The following is a 21,612-nucleotide window of genomic DNA, read 5'->3' on the forward strand; positions in this document are numbered from 1 at the left end:
AAATTACTTACTAAGTAGGTACATATTATTATTAAAAATTATTATTAGATACCACTTTGTCTACAAAGATTCATTTGATTTATTATTTAATATACCTAGATATATTAACATTTATCAGTACTTAGTGGATAGATACTAATATGAGGAAAATTGATAAAATAACTCGATAACATTCTTACCGTGTAAAAATCATAACTAAACTAGAGGACGCTCGCAACTCCGTTTTCGCAAAAGTCGTTTATCGCGTGGGAACCGTACATTTTTCCGCTACAAAAACAATCACATGTCCTTCCCCATGGGCGTAGCCAGGGTTCTATAGGGGGGGGGGGGGGGGGGGGACGATAGGATTCTATATGATAATATGATCAAGCGAACTGGGATTGAATGCCTCTCCTCTCACCCGCAACTCTCTCCGCTCCACGTTTAGGTATGAAACTCGTGAGCATTAGCGACCCCTGCCTGTACCTCGCTAATCGCTATGCCCATGTCCTTCCCCGGAAATCAACGTACCTATTTCCATACTAAATTTCAGACAGACACACTTTCGCATTTATAATTATTAATTATGGATAGCATTGTATGCACACAAATCGCAAGAACAAACACAACCGTAAGAAAAACCTATTGAATTTACATAACATAATATTTTCTCTTGTGGAGACACAAAATTACATTTGCTTACGCTTTCACTAAAATAATAAGCGATTCGTTTGAGCGTTAAATTGCAACGATTTAATAATAACATTAGCACACAGTCGGAATCGAAAGGAAATTACTACCGGTTCGTGTGGTTTAAAACTTATCAACTGATAAAACAACAATTGTCGGGCAGAGGCTTGATTAGGTCAATGCACCGCAGCCATTATCGTATTAAAATATTAGAGAGAAAAAGCATGACTAACATCCTCAGCTTAATAGCTTTTGAAGCGGTACTTGGTAGAGAATTTGAACGATATAATATACAAAGTCTTTATCAATAAAGCTTCTGCCTCAAATACAGACAATCCCATATCTTATAAGTTAACATTGAAAACATAACCGGTTTTGTTTTACCTGTTCTGAGGAGTCAGGTCCAAGTTCCAACATCTTGTAATTAACTAATTTTGTACTTTTTGTTAACCTTTTTGTAGTCATCATCATAATATGACGACTTTTTTTTTTAAATAAGGGGGCAAACGAGCAAACGGGTCACCTGATGGAAAGCAACTTACATCGCCCATGGACACTCGCAGCTTCAGAAGAGCTGCAGGTGCGTTGCCGGCCTTTTAAAAGGGAATAGGGTAATAGGGGAGGAAAGGGAAGGGAAAAGGGGAGGGTAGGGAAGGGAAGGGAAAAGGGGAGGGTAGGGAAGGGAATAGAATAGGGGATTGGGCCACCGGTAAACTCACTCACTCGGCGAAACACAGCGCAAGCGCTGTTTCACGCCGGTTTTCTGTGAGCCCGTGGTATTTCTTCGGTCGAGCCGGCCCATTCGTGCCGAAGCATGGCTTTCCCACGTCAAAAACTGACTGAGCCATAAATTAATTTGAAAATACATTTCTCATCAAATAAATATAAAAAACTACGGTACTGCTTGAGTCGTCTGTATTATTCCTATATTTTGTTAAAATAATATAATACACTTCTCTTTTTAATAATCCCGCTTGTCTTTCATAAATAGAAAGAACGCGAGAGATGGCGTATTATAATATTTTAATCCACGCTTAACCTAGTACTATTATCTATTTTGTGGCTTAAGTCTAACCCCGGCGCGCGGCCGGCGCAAGTGGACCTAAGTACTTTTACTATTATCTATTCTGTGACCTAAGTATGTAAACCTGTTAAACCCGACAGATAACCTTAACGTAAGGACTACGTAAACAGAGTTATAATATTGGTTTGAGATATCTGGCTTCACCCTTAAGTGCGCGATGATAAATTTATGTACTCACTATAAATATTACACATCGGCTAGTAGAATTTTACGAAAGATACACTAAACATATAGACAAAGATAAGCATTAACCTTATCACAGTAAGATTAATATTTAAAGTGAACGATAAAATACATATCCATACTAATAATAATATTATAAATGCGAAAGTGTGTCTATCTGTTACCTCTTGAAGCTTAAACCCCTCAACCGATTTTGGTGAAATTTGGTACGGAGATATTTTGAGTCCCGGGAACGGACATAGGCCCCAAAAATATTATAGTGGGTACAACAAAGGGTCTAGACGTGGGAGAGCCATGCTTCGGCACGAATGGGCCGGCTCGACCGGAGAAATACCACGTTCTCACAGAAAACCGGCGTGAAACAGCGCTTGCGCTGTGTTTCGCCGAGTGAGTGACTTTACCCGAGGCCCAATCCCCTACCCTATTCCCTTCCCTACCCTCCCCTATTACCCTATTCCCTCTTAAAAGGCCGGCAACGCACCTGTAGCTCTTCTGATGCTGCGAGTGTCCATGGGCCATCAGGTGACCCGTTTGCTCGTTTACCCTCTTATTTCATAAAAAAAATAAAAAAAAATCAATTGATGTCTCAAATGTAACCCCACAGACAAATGGTACAATAAAATTGCGGCCTTCAGAAGGCCCTGTAGAAACAAACTATTATGTATCAAAAGGCTCTTGAGAACTGAAAACTGTTCACATTCTGAAGGTCACATAAGAATAAACTTTAGATCTTCCAGGCGCGTCCTTGAGGATATTCGGGGGGCGTATTGAACCGGGGGGTGAAGGTCGCGCTGTCGCCGGGAGAAATCCCTTCCAAGGGCGCCGCTTTGTAACGTACCTTGGAATTATTTTTGTCGTCCATTAGTAACAAGTAAGAATCGTGTATGGGCTACCTTATCTTTATATTTGGGCAATCAGTGGTGGATATTATTTTCAGCTTCAGCTGTTTTGTTCACTCGATCGTTTGTGTTCGATTCCAGTGGAGATACTATAATTACTGCCTGAGTCCTGTCGTCTTTCTTCATGTAAAATGTCAATCTGATGAAAACTTAACACAAAAGCCAGAACGAACGTTCGTTCTGTCTATTGTGACTGAACTCTACAATTTGTATTCTTAACTAGATGTCCCGGTGAACTTCGTGTCACATATAAACGTTCCGACTCCCACGAATTTTTCAAGACTAAACTCAGCCAAAACGGTTCAGCCGTTCTCGAGTTTTAGCAAGACCAACAAAACTGAAAATTCATTTTTATTTATATAGATAAATAGATATGCAGCATAAGCCCTATAAAGCTGAAACACTTAATAGCTCTGCAGGTCATCATCAAAATGACGTTTCGAGCAACTTTACAGTTTATAACAAAAAACTTAACTTTTTTTGTAGAGCTGTACCGACTAGTCACCAACTTGCCGGTAAAGCCGACTATCCGGCCACTTTTGTAGTCGGCGAATAGTCGGCAAAAAGCGCCGACTATCCGGCTTTTTATTATTTTACTATTATTTAAATTGCATCATAAATAAATATCTAATATATCTAATATCTAATATACTCTATATCTAATATCTAATAATAAACAAATATCTATGACATATTTTATAAAATAAAAATTGTACCAAAGTATAATAAATACTTTGGCACAGAACAATTTAATATCTGCTTCAATAAACATTTATAACGAAAATTTATTCTTATTTAAAATATTAAAGACTAGGATTTTGTATTAACAAATTGGGTAATTATTTTTTTTTATTTAACTGTTTATTGCACACACAAATTTTTACATGAAATATACAATTAAGGTAATTATATATTATATTAAAGAAAGTTTGCATGTTACATTGATGCAGAGTAAAAAATAATATATACTGAAAACCATCAACTTCACAGGCTGCATAATATGCTGCGCAACCCGCGAATCAGCAGTAAAAGAAGCGCGGACACATCCGAAACCATGATCGGTTTGGCCGACTAGTCGGCCAAAGTCATGATCGGCACATCTCTACTTTATTTACATCATGAATATTATTACATCACCAAGATTAGTCTACAGACTACACCTTATCGGCTTTATCTCAAATCTAAATGTGATCTCTATTCTTTATCTGTGTTTTGTCATTGTTTTAAATTGTACAATTTCAACTCTTGTTTTTATTATTTGTTCTTTTGATACATTTCCTTGTTTTGTTATGACTTATGACTATCTACATTCTAAAGATTTAGAAGTTAGATGGTAACTTAAAAATAACAAAAACAGCGATGACGATATTTAACAGCATGTCATAAAAACATAAGACGATAATTATACCTAAAATCACTAAGTATGGCCATATTTTCGCAGTCACAACTCATATGGGCCATGGCATGTTTGCTGTATCGGTTACAACAAGATAGTGTACACTGTACACTGACAGATAACACTGTACACATGTGTAACAGCTTTACTGTCGTGTATATTATGTCGTTTTAATGATGCTCTGAAAGCTATTATCACAAAACTTTTATATCAGCAAAAGCAATCAATTGACAAAGTTTAGACACGCGTTCCTTTACAGAAATGTTTTTGTATATTGAAAGGTCATTAAAAACAATATAAGTAGAGACGTAATATTATACAAAATCTATAGATAGAGTACCTACTGTGAATATTGCAGATTGCAGAAAACGTTAATTTAGAAAATGTCATCATTCGTCAAGATCAAGTGTTTTTTTTTTTAATGAAATAAGGGGGCAAACGAGCAAACGGGTCACCTGATGGAAAGCAACTTCCGTCGCCCATGGACACTCGCAGCATCAGAAGAGCTGCAGGTGCGTTGCCGGCCTTTTAAGAGGGAATATGGTAATAGGGGAGGATAGGGATGGGAAGGGATGGGAATAGGGGAGGGTAGGGAAGGAATAGGGTAGGGGATTGGGCCTCCGGTAAACTCACTCACTCGGAGAAACACAGCGCAGCTCTCACAGTTTTCTGTGAGAACGTGGTATTTCCCCGGTCGAGCCGGCCCATTCGTGCCGAAGCATGGCTCTCCCACGGCTGTATGTTCTAACCATAAAAAAACCAGACAGACAGAGTTATTTAGCATTTCCTCTTAGCTGCTTAAAGATAATTGCTTCTTAAAGAATACAAAAACGGTAATTCCACATTTTAATGTTCTTCAAAAATATTATCCAAGAAAACAAAAGAGCACATGAGTGGGTAAAGAAAAAACCACACTATCATTTTAAACAACATGTAGGTACGCTTATTGTTTTATCTTGTTTGCTGTGATAAAGAACGGAATGTGAAATTAAAACATGGACATTAAGATAAATGGGGCACTATCTATTACAGTCCGAATTCTTATCTATTTTCATGAGGACCAGGTATCTAATTGCGCATTTTATTATAGGCTCATCTTATTTTTGTAAGTTTATGATGTTTTCTACTCCTAAATTTTTACCTGCCTGCGCCAGAAGGAGAGTTATGTTTTTTGTGAGATGTATGTATGACACGTTCTGCAGTCTAACCGCCTTGATAGATTTAAGCTTGGGAATTGTAGTTAAATTCGTGTTTTTAGTGTTTTAAATCACCATTTTTAGCTGTGTTCATAGTATTTCAAAGTGGCATTGTACAAAATATTCGAGCTATGAACATTGCTTTCGCTGGCAACTCTGCATTGGAAGCTGCAGACGTCAGAGCTCCAGCAAAATCAATAATGCAGTTCTGCGTCATAATGACAGAACCTAACCCCTGACCTCTGTGTATTTTTAGACCTCATCACACCGTATTGCTCGGGCAAGGCCAGACGGGCTCGTTTGCTGAAACAACTGGCTATGACGTCAGGGGCGCGTTCAAGGCAACAGTTAATGCTGTTAGCCTTATGACGTCATCACTGTCTTCCATAATAATTGGATCCAATCAGCAATATTATGCAATGTCACATCAAGGATTGTAGAGCGACTCTGCGTACTACGTAGTGTTCAGTATCGTGCAAACGAAAAGAAACTGCATATAATTCATTATTGGTATCTTATTAATACCTCGATCGTAGGAATCGCGGACACATCACACAATAGATTTTCAATTGTTATGCGACAGCCGGGTGCCGCTTGGGGATTGATGGGTTAAAATATTATATGATACATACGCTCGGAAAAATTATGGTTAGTACCAGGTAAAGACAATACTGATGGAAAACCAATATAGAAGCTGAGGATAAGAACTAAGTTTTGTAAATAAAGCCTTGTTTACTTTGTGATTTGTATCCAATTCAAAATAATCTAAGATTTTCATTGATTTAGATATAGGATATCTAAATCTAAATCATTGAAAATAACGTTACGGATCCGTTCATAACATTGCTGAATTGGGAACCAATTAGGTATTATTACCCAAGCTAGTATTTATTATTATTATTGTTATAAGATGTTATGCAAGATGTTATGCATTGTAATATTAATATACAATAATAATAATAAAAAATACTTTTGTTACTTAAGTATATAATATAGTAAATACGAGCGCTGCTATTTATGTATCCGGAATTAAAAAAAGAAACAAACATATATCATTTAAGTAGGGAGTTATTGGGCATTCTGTCCCACCTCCGTTCGCTCGCGCGCTCGCTCACTTTGGTGAAGGTGGGACAGAATGCCCAATAACTCCTGTTCGTTTATGCATCAACTGATGGTAAATGAAATGACATGCTCACGACATGCACCTCTGTCCGCTCGCGCCCTCGCTCACTTTGGTGTGTCAGTGTGCCACTTACGTTTATGCATCAACTGATGGTAAATGAATTGACATGCTCATGACATACACCTCTGTTCGCTCACGCCCTCGCTAACTTCGGTGTGTCAGTGTGCCATTTACCGTGGGTAAGATCACGTACCGATCATACTCCTAACTCGTGATCGGTTACGACCCATGGTAAGATCACCTACTTTTTTACCAAAAAACATACCTCGGCTTAAATATACTAACACACTATGATGTTTAGTATGTTTAAGCTTACATTTCAGGGGATAGGAATTTAGGATCTTATCAATAATTAAACACCAGTTTTTTATGCATTTATACAAATAAACAAAATAATGTCTTCGTTTGTGTCATGTAGAATTCTTCGTCATTGATCATCCGATCTGGAAAAAGAAAACCGAATGTTATGTACATCCACACTTACATAAAATCACCATTTAGAGTCACGAGTACTTTAAAACTACGACGACGATTAAGGATGTTTGAGTAATGTTTCATCTAAAAATTATGGATTAATTATGTTTCTTTGACTTATTGGCATTCAAATAATCTCGAAAATTTTAACGTTATATTATGCAATAACAGTTTTACAGGAAATATATTATGAATTTTTATATTTAAATTTGTTATTATTAAAATAACTATCGGTTATTAATTATTATTCTGATTAAATAATTACCTCTAATATGGTATCTACTACATAAACCTCATTCAATAAACTAGATACATTTAGATTCAAATTTACTTACAATTAAATAATGCCTGGTCTAATCCTTTTTCTGCGTTCCGCTGTGATTTTTGATGAACTTCTCTAATTTTCAAGCATCTGAAAAAATGAAAAAAATAAATATATATTTTTTTTTCCATCAAACAACACACGTAAAAGTATAATAGTGTTTTATGAATAAGGTAAGATATTTATATCATATTACATTATTCAATTAAATTTATAACTCATCCCTGCCATACCTACTCTGTAAAAAAGTTAATGCAATAAAATCATGAAGCTAATATAGGAAAATACTATTCAATAAGACTACCACATTAGATTTAAATATTTGATGGGTAACGAATAAATATATTGGTAATTATTTAATTTTAAAATGTATCAATGTTATTACATTGATACATTATTAATATTATTTATTAATAATGAATCTATTTCAAAAACTAAAATATTATCAATTTAAATCAAAACTTAAATAATTGTGTAATGAATTAAATCTATAATGAATACAATAACTACTACACTTACTTTTAACTATTCCTTTATCTTCCCATACACTTTTGATGTACTGAGCTGAAACCACGATGATACCTCTGCGCACTGCGTTGCAAATGAATGAGCCATCAGCCAAGACGGGAAATCATAGGAACTGCAGAACGACTGAGTCGCTAGGGTTGTCAAACCTACTATATAATATTATAGTATCCTACTATTTTAAGTGATCAAATACTATATTTCTAAAAAAATAGTAGGCGAAACTACTATATTTTGCGTAAAGCAGAACGCAGTCAAGCTAAAATGAATCTTATTCCAAAAACGTTGTATTGTATTGTGTGCGTGCCACGTGATTATTTTATTTTTTCTTTTTTGTCATCTACTATATTTTTTAAGTTGATAACTATATATGATAAATAAGTATTATATATGATAGAAAAAAGTTGGTAACTCTATTAGTCGCACGCAAATACATGCACACACGATGTTCCTGTGTTGAAACGTGAAGTTATCCATCCCAACATAGTGTTGCGATAATTCAAATTAATAGTTATACAAATAATCAGTAAGACATGAATAAATTCGATAAGATTTATCCAATAAAAATTAAACCATGCGTCAAATTCATAACTAAGTAAAATAAGGAATTATAAACATCGATAGACCGTGCTTGTAAATAATTTTTGAAACAAATAATTGTCACATTGATGTCGTTACGCATATTATATATGCGTAAATGAATTTAAAGGATGATAATTTTCATAATTTGATTGGAGGTAAAATAATCATGTTTATTACCCACAATATTCATTTATAATTTATTGGACTTATAGGGTAAAAACTGATCGCCTCTTAAATTATCTCTTTAATCGAGTTCTCGCTTCTAGTTCACATCCCTGATCTGGAAAAAAGTGCAAGCTGTCAAACAAGAATATAATATTACACATACATACTGTAAAACCAACACTCGTTTTACGGTAGGGGAGCCGAAGAGAGGATTTCTGCAGTTGCTCGAGCGCGTCAGCTTATTTAATTAAGCTAATTATATTAAGCTTGTGTATGCTTCCCACATGTCTCTAGTTAACGTGGTATAGAAATCAGCTTATCTGAGTGGGGCGTTAAAAAAATATTTTTAAGTATCAAATTGTCAGATTAAAATAGAGAACGTTGTGTAGACCCCAAATAAGCTTTTATTTAAAGCACTTAAAGTAAAGGGAAATTTTCAAAAATTAAAGTCCATATTTAAAAAACAAAGCCTTCTTGATTTATTTTTTTAATCCTGCTTGACGATTACATGTTTGTTTCCTTAAATTGAATAATAAATTCCCTTTTAAGACAATTTTTATATATAATTACTTTTTTAACTTCTAAATAGCTGCATTTTGTCATTGCCCCACTGTCATAATATTTTTTTCTCCTCATTACTTAATCTACGAAATCTACTAGGTCCCCATGTCACTCGAGTAACTACAAAATTAGCTTGCTCGCCTCCCTACTATGGACAGCGGCAGAGATACAATTACAAAGCATTTCAATGAAACGCCGCAGCGAGCGCGCCACGTAGATTCGTCTTTATTCAATTTTATTCCATATTCAGCTACATTGATCAATAATAAGGTCGAAAGTTGTACTTAAGGCATCATTAGTTTAAATAACGTTTATGAAGCGTTTATATTTCATAATTACCATATTATCACAATTCACATACACACATTAAATATTCGGATTTACTTGCTTGTTTAAACAAAATAATTTATTTAATTTAATCTCTTCTTGGGAATTAGGTATTGGTTCAAGATTAAATTCGCTATAAAAGTATGCAACATTTAACATGCTTAAAAAAATGCACAGATGTATAAAGATACTTATCTAGATTTTGAAAATTTGGATGCATGATCAGTCAAATCAAATCAAACCATTTATTTCAGAAAATTTACATTCCATATAACGTTAGTAAACAACTAAGAATTGCTTATAATATATAATTAATATTAGTATATTTCCTAAAAATGTAGAATAAACTATATTATGTAGAATAAATAACAATAAATAAAAAACTTTACTAAACATTAATTAAACGAAAAACGGATTAATTATTATTAAGTAATTGTTATTTAAAATCAAGCAAAATTATATAACATTAAAACGGACAAACATACGCACATACGTATCAACTCGCGCTTGATAACTTTTACACATTTTTGATGACAAAGACCTTTTTCCAACATAAAAGGCGATGCACGTTGGAACAAGTCACAATTTTTCAAGTGGCTTCGCACCAGTCTTCAATTTCAACGAGAAATAAAAGAATATAAAATGTCAGTGAGTATAGAATTAATATTATTATTCTTTTTTGTGATTAATTCATCAAGATGGGAAAATAATTTATATTTCTTCTTTAATAGGTCCGATTCAGAGTTTGAGGCCCCATCTGTGGTGTCGGTAGCACCGAAAAAGAAGTCAAAGGCGTCAAGCAGCAAACGCAAGGCCGGCCCCGAAAAGCAACGCGACTCATCGCCTCCGCTGGAGTTGACCCGCACCTCATCAGACAAAAGTGCTCAACGAAAGCGAAAATACTCCTCGCCGCACGAAGTTATAACTACACGGTAAGTTCGATTATTATATACTTTACGTTTGCTGAAATTCTATTTCTGATTCTGCTGGTTTTTAATTACTTACAAAGTGTCTGTAATAGTCAACACAGTCCCAACCACCATAATTCAGTTTGCATACAATGATTTCCTACTTTTTATTATTTATCAAAACTTAGTTCAGTATCCTGTTGAAGTCTGATAAAACTAGGCACCTAATTGTTTACAGTCAAAAGTGAATGTGCAATACACTTATTCCTATTTTGTTTGTTTTTTTACTAATATTTTTTCTCGATTATTGTATTTTAATGATATGTTAATTTTGTATTTTTACAGAACAAGGAGACCGGACTTATTCAATATCTTGCGGGCTGAGGAAGCTAGTTGCAGTGAACCCAAATCTCGTGGCGGGGAAATAATATCAAGCTTCTCCAGCCGAGTTTCTACGGGAACGTCTCGTCGGACTGCGAAGACCGGTGGCGAATATTTTGTGGACCTCAAGATCTACAAAAAATCGGACTACGTGTCTCACGCTGCTAATGTGCGATACAAGACGGCGCTGGTAAGTGTGAAGCTCCAGTGCGACGAGTCATCATCGTCTTGGGAGGCACTGCAAGGCTTCTTAGGACAAGCTTTTACCGAGTTTGAGGAGTCAGAGCCCGACCATTACAGTGACAAAAAATAAAATTTACTAAGTAGGTTTACAGTTAATCAATTTATAGTAGATATTAATTTTCTTTTTATTATACTAGAATAGATTTATAACCTTTTTATTTTTTTTTACATTAATATCGGTTACTGTATTATTGTTTTGATAGCATTGCCTTTTTTAATATAAAAAAATGCCTTTCTGTACGACGTGTAACGTATCTGTACATAGTAAATCATGGGTAGGTCATTTGCGAAGTAATTCACATAGAAAAAGTAGTAAGACAATAGAATACAGTGATGGTGTAGAAATCGTCAGCTCTGCATTTCGTAATCGTATTGTAACTTATAAGATATTACCTCTTGATCAACTTCAGTTAGCTTCAGTAGATATATTTTTTTTCGAAATTCGTAACAAGTTAAAATCTCTTTTAGATGAAAACCTTATTAAACATTCATGTGTTAAGGTTAATTTCGAACTATTTGGGACGTTTTTGAAGTTCAACAATAATTCACAAGAAATAAAATCTTTTGGAACCAAGAATAAAATATTACATAGTAATTATGATTTTGAAAAAATATATTTGGAAACAGTTAGTTATTTAAAAACTAGTATAGAGGAATTTGAGGATCGTGACAGTGGGTGGACATTTTTAAATAATTTATACATTGAGATTAATATCAATAAATATCAACCACTTAGCGGTTCGAGTTTTATCAGTTTACCCAAATCAATTCAGGCTAAAAAGGCGTGTTTAAATATTATGAATAAAGATCAGCATTGCTTTCTATGGAGTGTGACAGCAGCCTTATATCCAGCTAAAAATCACCCTGAAAGAATTTCATCATATCCTAATTTTCGTGAATTATTTAATATAAATGGAATGTTTTTTCCTGTAACTTTCCATGACATTAAAATTTTTGAAAAAAATAATCCTAATATTAAGTTCATAATTTATGGTTTAAAAAAAAGTAAAACTATTGTTGGGCCGTTGTATAAATCAGACATTAATAAAACATGCAACGAGAAAATTATACATTTGTTGTATCTAGAAAATAATAACACTTCTCATTATTGTTTGATCAAAGAACCTTCTAGACTGTTTAGAAGCCAAGTTACATCTCATCACAGCAAATTGTACTTCTGTGATTTGTGCTTGATATTTTTCAGTACTTCTAAAGAAGTTGAAAACCATTTATGTGGAGGCGTTGTAACTGTCCTCCCAAATAAGGGCTCAGTAATTAAATTTAAAAACTATGCTCGAAAACAAAACATGCCTTTTTGTATTTACGCAGATTTTGAGTCGATGCTACAAACCAATACTGAAGCTAACTGTTCTTCTAGCAAAAATACGACTACATTGCACCAACATTTACCTATAGCTTTTGGTTATTATATTGTTTGTCGTGATGACCCTAGTTACAATCGGTACGTATCATATCGAGGACCTGGTTGTGATAAGCAGTTTGTAGATTCGATTCTTAAAGACGTACAAAAAATATTTGATATACTTAGTACACCAGTCCCTATGATATTTTCTACGGCGGATAAGTCTGATTTTGATAATGCCACACGTTGTCATATTTGTGAAAATTTTATTTTTTCGGACAAAGTCCGTGACCATTGCCACGTTACTGGTCGTTACCGCGGAGCTGCGCATCCGTTTTGTAATTTACAGTATAAACGCCCTTCATTCGTCCCCATTTTTTTTCATAACTTAGCTGGTTATGATTGTCATCTTTTTATAAAAGCGTTAGGTGAGGTTCCTGGTAATATTAAAATAATACCTAAAACAAAAGAAAACTACATCTCATTTACCAAATTTGTACCAGTTACGAATAATCAGTTTTTTCAACTTCGATTCGTGGATTCATTTAAGTTTTTGGGAACAAGCTTAAGTAAATTGTCAGAGACATTAAAACCGGAAATGTTTAAAAACTTACAAAATCATTTCCCCGATGAAGATGAATTTCAGTTACTCACTCGTAAAGGCATTTATCCATACGAATATATGAACTCGTGGAAGCGGTATGACGAAAAAAGTCTACCCCCAAAAGAATGCTTTTATAGTTCCCTAACTGATCATGATATTTCTGATGAGGATTACCAGCACGCGTGCCTAATTTGGTCAACATTTCAAATCAAAGATTTAGGTAGTTATACGGATTTATATCTAAAAACTGATGTGCTTTTACTGGCAGATATCTTTGAAAATTTTAGACAGACTTGCAAGCAACACTATCAATTAGACCCAGCTTTTTACTTAACAGCACCCAGTTTATCTTTTGATGCGATGTTATTAAAAACAGGAATACAATTGGAACTTATCGATGACTTGTCGATGGTGCGCATGTTACAGAGTGGTATCAGGGGAGGAGTATGTCTGTGCTCTCATAGACATGCAAAAGCAAATAATCCTTACTTAGAAAATTACAAACCATCAGAATCTCCTTCCTACGTCACTTATATTGATTGTAATAATTTATATGGATATAGTATGTGTCAATATTTACCATTATCAGATTTCAGATTTCTCAATGAACAAGAAATCAACAAATTAAATGTAACCGAAATACCGATTGATGCAGAGTGTGGTTATATTCTAGAAGTGGATTTACAATATCCTAAACATTTACATAACTTACATAATGATTTACCATTTTGTTCTGAAAAATGCATTCCACCCGGGGGGAAAACTTTCAAACTAGTTCCAAATTTATATGATAAATTTAAGTATGTTATACATTACATTCACTTGCAAACATGTTTAAAACATGGTTTAATATTAAAGAAAATTCATCGAGTGATTAGTTTTCGACAAAGCCCGTATTTGAAACAATACATTGATTTGAATACTGCTCTGAGACAAAAAAGTTCCTCAACATTTGAACAAGACTTTTTCAAACTCTTGAATAACAGTGTGTTTGGAAAAACTTTAGAAAATAATGAGAAGAGGGTCAATGTGCATTTAGTTAATCAGTGGGTTGATAATAATAATGTGACTAAGAAAAGGCAATGTGCACAAAAGCTTATCGCTCGTCCAAATTTCCATAGCGTGACAATTTTTAGTGAAAATCTAGTTGCGGTACAATTAAACTCTGATCAAATAATTTTGGATAAACCAATATACATTGGTTTTACCGTACTAGAATTGTCAAAAAGTCATATGTATAACTTTCATTACTCTGTTATTAAACCTTTTTATAAAAATAATGTACAGATGTGTTACACGGACACTGATAGTTTTGTATATCATATACGGACCCATGATTTTTATGATGACATAAAAAAACATTTTTTGCCTTACTTTGATACTAGTAATTTTTGTAATACTAATCAATATGATTTACCCATTCAAAATAAAAAAGTTCCTGGTTTGTTCAAGGATGAAATGGCGGGTAAAATCATAAGTGAATTTGTAGGCCTTCGTTCAAAGTTATATTGTATTAAAACCATAAATAGCACAATCAAAAAAGCGAAAGGAATTAAGAAAAATATTGTCAGCAATTTCAATGTTACTGATTACCAAAAAACTCTGTACGAAGGCAACATTGTTCATAAAACAAATGTTTTATTTAAGTCAATAAAACACGAGTTGTACACATGTGCTGTGAAGAAAGTTGCTCTGTCTGGTGATGATGACAAGAGAGTCATATCTAAAGATAAAATTTCAACTAAATCATGGGGACATACTAGTATATTTAACTTTTAACTAGATTTAATAAGCTGTACCTAATTAAGAAATTCTTTGTATTATTTACTTTCTTAGCATAACCTGTGTATTTAGTATGTATATTATGTAGATTTAGAAATAAAATATCATTTACTAAATAAATTTGTTTTATTTATTATTTCTCAACTACATAGATTTTGCAAGCAAACCTGCAGGCTGATGCTAAATTCAAGTAACGTAAAGTTTTATCAAGTTGAAACATGCTTTACTTGAGTAATCTGAATCCACACGTGCCGCGCGCGCATGCCAATATCCCTAGCATGGCCGCCAGTACAAATACGAAAGTATAGACAAACTGTGGACTTGAGGTGTCATTCCGATCTTTTTTCGTTCCGAAAAATTCAATTAAAATGCCACTTTATGACAGACTATAGTCCTAAAAATTCAAATAATATCCTACTTTATGACATAGGCTATAATCTGTCATAAAGTGGCATTATAATTGAATTTTTGTCGGTCGCAATTAGTCGCGTTAAAGATCGGAATGGCACCTCAAGTCCACAGTTTGTCTATACTTTCGCGTTTCTACTGGTGGCCATGCTAGGGCTACAGGTAGTACAACCTACGCTACGTATATATGAGCGCGCGGTACTGTTTGTAACATGAGTCCTCATTCATAATAATGCCACCTACATGATGCAATCACTATAATAATGTGAAGACTTTGTTTTAGTATTCATTCTTGCGTCGATAAGCACTGTAATTAGTTACTAACGTCTACATAATTTACAAAACAAAACTTAACTTATATTATAGTTACTCACGTGTACATAATTTACGTATTTTTTGGTAATAGAGTCTTGGACCTGACTACACAACGGTAAGTTGATTTATTATTGATTTAAGTCATTAAAATACATTTAAAAAATAATCGTTAATTCCAAAGATTGCTGATTTGGTGTTAAATATTTTCTTTTTTTACAGATAATGGAACGCGTAGAAGATTTGACTGCTACATCCGAAGACAATGTCTACCGACATGAATATGGGGATACTTTCCAGTATGCTCAAGATCCTTTGGAAGGATTTACTGAAGAGTTTTTAAAAATGAAAGCTCAGCAAAAGCCGAACGCTGAGATTCGGGAACGTCGTCCAGCAAAATTAAGAAAAAAATGTGTTTCTAAAAGTGCACTAAGTAAACTACATAATATCCCAGTTCATTCGTTTGTGGTAAACAGCGTTCCCAAAAAAGGTTTCCGTCTGATAAAGATCTCAGTGTTTGATTTAGATGGATCCCAGCAACATTGTGACAGTATAGACGATGATAATTTTTTGTTATCCGCACAATATGTTGTGAATGAAAACGGTGATGAAATAATGGACCAAACCGAGAAGTTAGTCAGTAATATATCAAAAAAAATATGTAATTACAGTTATACGAGTTGGTTTTAGTTTACTTTGGTATTAAGTATTTGTTTTAGCTGTAGGGTCGCAATAGACTTTAGAATGAATAAGTCGATAAAATTGCAAGATATATAATTTGTATGAAAATAATATAAGTTAGGGTTTGTTTTGTAAATTAATGTGTACGTAATTATTGCTTAAATAAATTGTATGTGTGATGTGAATATATTTGTTTTATTTCTATTTCATTCAACTTTAATTATTTAAATAAAAAGCAATAAATATAAGTTATTTTTTATTGAAAGTGTACATTATTTTCTAAACACCATTTTTTTAAACATAATACATTTTTTAATGCACAATACTTCTTATGAATAAAACAGTTATACGATTCTTCCTTACAATACAGATCGTACAGAATGTTAAATCTTGGAATGTCTTTGTAACTTATATCTACAATATTATTATGATCACACAGTTCTTTCACCCATTTCACTTTCTCTTCACCTTTTACGATAATGTTTCGGTCTTTTAAGTAAGGTTTAATAATTCTTCTGAATTCTCTGTAATCGATATAGCCTTCGCTCCATCGAAACCCTCTATTTCTTTCTAACCACCGAACATTCTTTTTTTCATCATCGGTTAGCGCTGAGAATGGGTATGGTGGTTTAACATAAAATGTATGTGTATGCTGTCGAGTGGCTATACATAATTCTTTTACTAAAAAGTCGTTATTATTATTTTTAAATCCTTGTAAGTCAACGATTATTGTATTACTATTCATGATATTTTCTTAACGATATTACTCAAAGGCTTATACTCAAATATGCAGTCGTTTAAAATCAGACAATATGCAGCTGTCTGATCAGGTATTTCTTGGTCTGTTTCGATTTCTACTCTCACGTCGATTGAGCCTTTTAACGTTTCGTGCTGTCGCGAACAGTCGATAACGAATAAGGGAGCAACGTCTCTGAATTCTTTCAAACTCATCAACGGCTCTGACCGACGTCCGTGATACGACTGTTGAAATCTGGCATACTGTTCGTATAATAAAGTAAATTTGTCTTCTGTAAAACTGACGTTTAATCCCTCATATGGATAGTATGACGAATTTAAAAACACTCTCACATCACGTACGTGACAGTGATCAAACTCCGCCATCGACAATTCACTGTTGTTTTTGCGGTTGGTTTGTAAAGCTAATACAACAAATCGCGGTTTTTCTATTTGAGATGAAGTTTTAATGGACCAAGTATGTTTACGAGTTTTGGGTAATAATGGATACTCGTATAAATCCCAGTTACGATATGCTAATGGAATAGCTCGATCTTTTTCTAATTGTTTTAGTAAATTTATTCTTTCGCGGTCAGATACTTTAATATGAGGTACTCTCCAGATAATTTTACTTATAACAATATCTTCCAAAACTTCTCCTGTTTTCAACTTGATTGCATTAAGGTTAGTGTTACATCTAAGCAACACTAACTCATGTTTGCAGTTAATGATAATTTTTTCATAATCTTCCGCAAATCCTAAAATCTTGTTTAGAGGAATGGATACAGAAAATTCTCCACCACTTGTATTATTTATACCTTCTGGCGACCACCCCCAAACTCGAGCATATTTTGATTCGTTTTCATTTAAGGACAGATAAGACTTTATGGTCGTAGTTACACCTGCGTTTTTTATTTTATCTATTTCTACTCCATTTAATTCATATCTTATGTCTTGAAATAGAAATAACGCTGGATTATTAACGAAATGTACATTTGAAACCTTTTCTTTAGTTGTCCTGTTGTAGACAATTACTTTGCCTTCGATATACAAACTGCTGAGCGAAGGCAGCACATATAGGTCTTGTTGATTGATGGGGATTCGTATTTCATCATTCTTGTTGAAACTTGTTACATACGGTCTGTACGAATGATACTCAAAACTTTCGATGCTGTTGTCGTATGAGGTTTGTTGAGATATGTTTAAAATATTCATTTTATTAAACCAATTAGCTTGAGGTATTCTTTATTGCTTTTGGTAAGCTTCTTTTTTAACTGCTGTCGTGTGTCTTTGTGAGAAGATCTTTTAGGACTGACTTGGACATTTGATATGGCAGGGGTTTTATGAAAATTTATCATTTTTTTCTAAAATGTAAATACAATTGTACCTCTTCACCTCGTAAATTTATTTCTTTGTTATCAGCGTCTAACAGTCGTATATTGATGGAACTAATAGAAGTTTGATTGACTGGAAAATAAATTAAATTTTTTGGTATTTCTATTATTCGATAACCAGGAGGTACATTAGGTACAAATTCGTAAATAATATGGCTTGCTTTTCCGTTCACAAATGAACCACTAACTACATCACATTCAATCCTCACGATAGTTGTTGATAGAATGCTGACAGGATACTGTGAATCAGTGCTTATATTAGCTTTTATTGTTTCCATTCCAAAGCCTAGTATGTTGCCAATTGAATCATCTTTATTAAAATGAACGTCTTTAGAACAAAATATATTTGTTTTCAATGTGTTATTATTGCATCTTAGTTTAAGCAGTGTATTTTTTATGTTAGTTTTCAAATAATCACAAATATCTTGAAGCTCGTAGGACCCTTCAGGAATTTCGATCATTTCATTATCACCGTAATAAAACTTGTTGTTTCGTCCATCAATATTAGGTATAGAGTTGAAAGTTGAAAAGTGCAAAAGACCACATTCATAGTCTCCAAGAAGTTCCAACGTCGGAGAATAGTTTGTCGTCAAAGAGGCTCCGCTCCCGGTTATAGATACAGTGAAAGACATTTTGATACTGACACGTTTATTTATTTTTAATATTATTTAAATGTTTCTTCCAATATTTTTTTAAAAATTTAATACATAGATGACCACAGTTTGTTGTTCCAAATGCTTGATGTCTGTTATAATTATAGTTTATGGGCAAATTATACATATATTTCATCAGTTCTAATGGTGGTTTTAAATTACCAAAGCTATCATAGTATTCTACGTAGCTGTTTTGTTTTACATAGGCTACCCAATGTGTGCCAGGATTCACGTTACTATCTAAATTTACAATTCCACATTCTATTTTTCTAGGTTTTAAAGGCAACTTATCTCTCATGTAAACGCCGCGAAAGTATGGAATATCACTAGCATACTCCAATATGTCTAAATTCGTGAGCGCACGCCTGGGCAGCCGCCTAATTAGTTTTTTGATGGGTTCAAATATAACCCTGCTCCTTTTTTATGAGGTTTAATATATAATCCTTTTCCAAGAGCGACCGCTTCCATCATTCTGTTGTGTCTTTCAGATTCTTGGAGACTCTTTTGTGCCGCTTTAGAATCGTTTACGGCTTTGGCTATACCTGCCGCACCTCCTGCTAATGAACCTAACGCCGACAATCCCGCAAAAATAGGAATAAGCGGTAAAAGTCCACCACATTTTGGAAGTGGAATTATACGTGGTAAACATATTCCTTTCTTTTTGCTGAACAGTTTTTTCGCAGCTGCATACGCATATTTTATAGCAGAGTGATGATCCTTGGATTTAAGTTTTTTTAAATGGGCATGTATTTTTTTAATACCTTTCTTAAATGATTTAATACCACTTCCAGCTCTGATTTTTGTTTTCATAGCATTTTTTACTATCCACGAGGCAATCTTTTCTCCCTTACCAGCATCTTTTGATTTCAACCTCTTCTTTGCCATACTCAAAAGTTCTAAATCAGCTTTACGTCGAGCACTAGGATCTTTATTTATATAAGCAATATCGTGATGCATGCAAGCTTCATCCAATTTGTTAACTCCTCGATCGCCTTGTAGTATTCGTTTTTGAAGTTTCGTCCCAGGACCGCAAAATTGATATCCAGGTAAATGCAACTCAAACGGTAAATGGTCTATCAAGTTATTGATTACACCACTACCTTCCTTCATTGATAAGTATGTATTGTGATATAGCACTGATTATGTGCTTTATATATCTAAATAACTAATTCACTTTTATCTATCCAACTGTTTTCTTCGGCACTCAATCCTAACCACTTCACAAAAAGTTTGTTGCCTTTTTTCTTTAGAACTTTTTCGATAAGATAAATATCAGGAAATTTAGTTTTTTGTAATTCTTTTCCATAAAAACAACCAACAATGTTTTGTTTATGTTTGTCTTGTAATTGATACGTTTGAGGACTAGTTTCGTTGACTTTTATGATGCGAAATATTTCCGTTGACCAATTAGGGGTGTAGCCTTTATAAAAATCTCCTTTGTATTTACTTATACGAACAAAATCGCCAACTCGAAAAGACGATTCTTTGCGTACTTTTTTTGGCTGTTGGCTTTTGATAATATTCAATCGAACTGTATTTTGATTTGAACTGTTAACGTCTATTGGTTTATGTTTTGTAATGCGGTGCAGAGTATTGTTATAATTCTGCACAACGGACTTCAAATTATTTTTATACCATTCATATTTTCCACATAAACTAAATAATTTGTAAAGACGTAATTTTATAGTTCTTATCACTCGTTCGACGATAGAAGCTTTTTTTACAGAACATGTGGAATAATGATTTATGTTATAAGTTTTCATTAAATGCTTAAAAGAATCATTATAAAACTCTTTACCTAGATCTGTTTGTAAGTTTTTAGGTTTTCGTGTGGATTCTGATAATATACTGCACATAGCACTTGATACAAATTTTTTAGATTTTGATTTTAACGGTCTAACCCACACGTATTTTGATAAAACATCAATTACTATGAGAACATATTTAAATCCTTTATTAATCGACGAATATTTTTGTAAGTCCACTAGGTCAGCTTGCCATAAATCATCCAGACCTTTAATGACTGTATGTCGACGAGCGAAGTTTCGTCTCGCTCCTTTGTGTAGTTCATTCACTATATCTTGTTTACTCATTCTGAACAGATTTTGCTGCAATCATGTTATCGATTTCTTGTTTTGTGTAGTAGATTTTACTAAAATTTGTAGTAGTAATTTTTTCTAAACTATGAAGAAAGTTTCTGACATTACTTTGGATTTTCATCATTTCATTTTTAAGGGCTTGGACACTTTTATCTACGTATTCTTTATTCACAGCCTCGTCGTCTTTTTCTGGAATTTGCACCCCTTTTAATTTCGATGACTTTAAATCGAATTCCCCTGTATCGGACCTTACCAATGTATCGCTAAGAATTTCAGAAAATTCAGATAATCGTAAACGCTTATGAACGTGATGACCAAATTTGTCTATATTCATTGCCGTCTTGCTGGGTTCTGCAGTGTAATAGAACTGCTAAATTTTCCTGATGGCAGCCTTATATATTTCATTTTTTTAATGATACCAGCTTCCTTCATTTCTTCAAGTATGGCATTAACTTCATTATCTAATCCCGTATTACCAGCTGC

General features: G+C 33.7%; 1 protein-coding gene and 3 long non-coding RNA genes across 4 annotated transcripts in view; 2 read left to right on the forward strand and 2 right to left on the reverse strand.

The window, feature by feature from the left end:
- The window catches only part of LOC121731381 (protein FAM107B), a 62,418-nt gene that overhangs the window by 23,578 nt on the left and 17,228 nt on the right, over positions 1-21,612 (reverse strand). The gene's annotated exons all lie outside the window — the stretch shown is intronic.
- Positions 6,972-8,079, reverse strand: LOC121731383. Its single transcript, XR_006036221.1, has 3 exons — positions 7,926-8,079; positions 7,420-7,496; positions 6,972-7,053 (listed from the first exon to the last, which is right to left on the reverse strand). It is a non-coding gene; the product is annotated as an uncharacterized LOC121731383 (long non-coding RNA).
- On the forward strand, positions 10,034-11,035 carry LOC121731385. Its single transcript, XR_006036223.1, has 3 exons — positions 10,034-10,214; positions 10,298-10,498; positions 10,820-11,035. It is a non-coding gene; the product is annotated as an uncharacterized LOC121731385 (long non-coding RNA).
- Positions 15,262-16,433, forward strand: LOC121731386. The gene is made up of 2 exons (XR_006036224.1): positions 15,262-15,685; positions 15,790-16,433. It is a non-coding gene; the product is annotated as an uncharacterized LOC121731386 (long non-coding RNA).

This window comes from Aricia agestis, chromosome 10 (assembly GCF_905147365.1).
Source record: "Aricia agestis chromosome 10, ilAriAges1.1, whole genome shotgun sequence".
NCBI classification, from domain to species: Eukaryota; Metazoa; Arthropoda; class Insecta; order Lepidoptera; family Lycaenidae; genus Aricia; species Aricia agestis.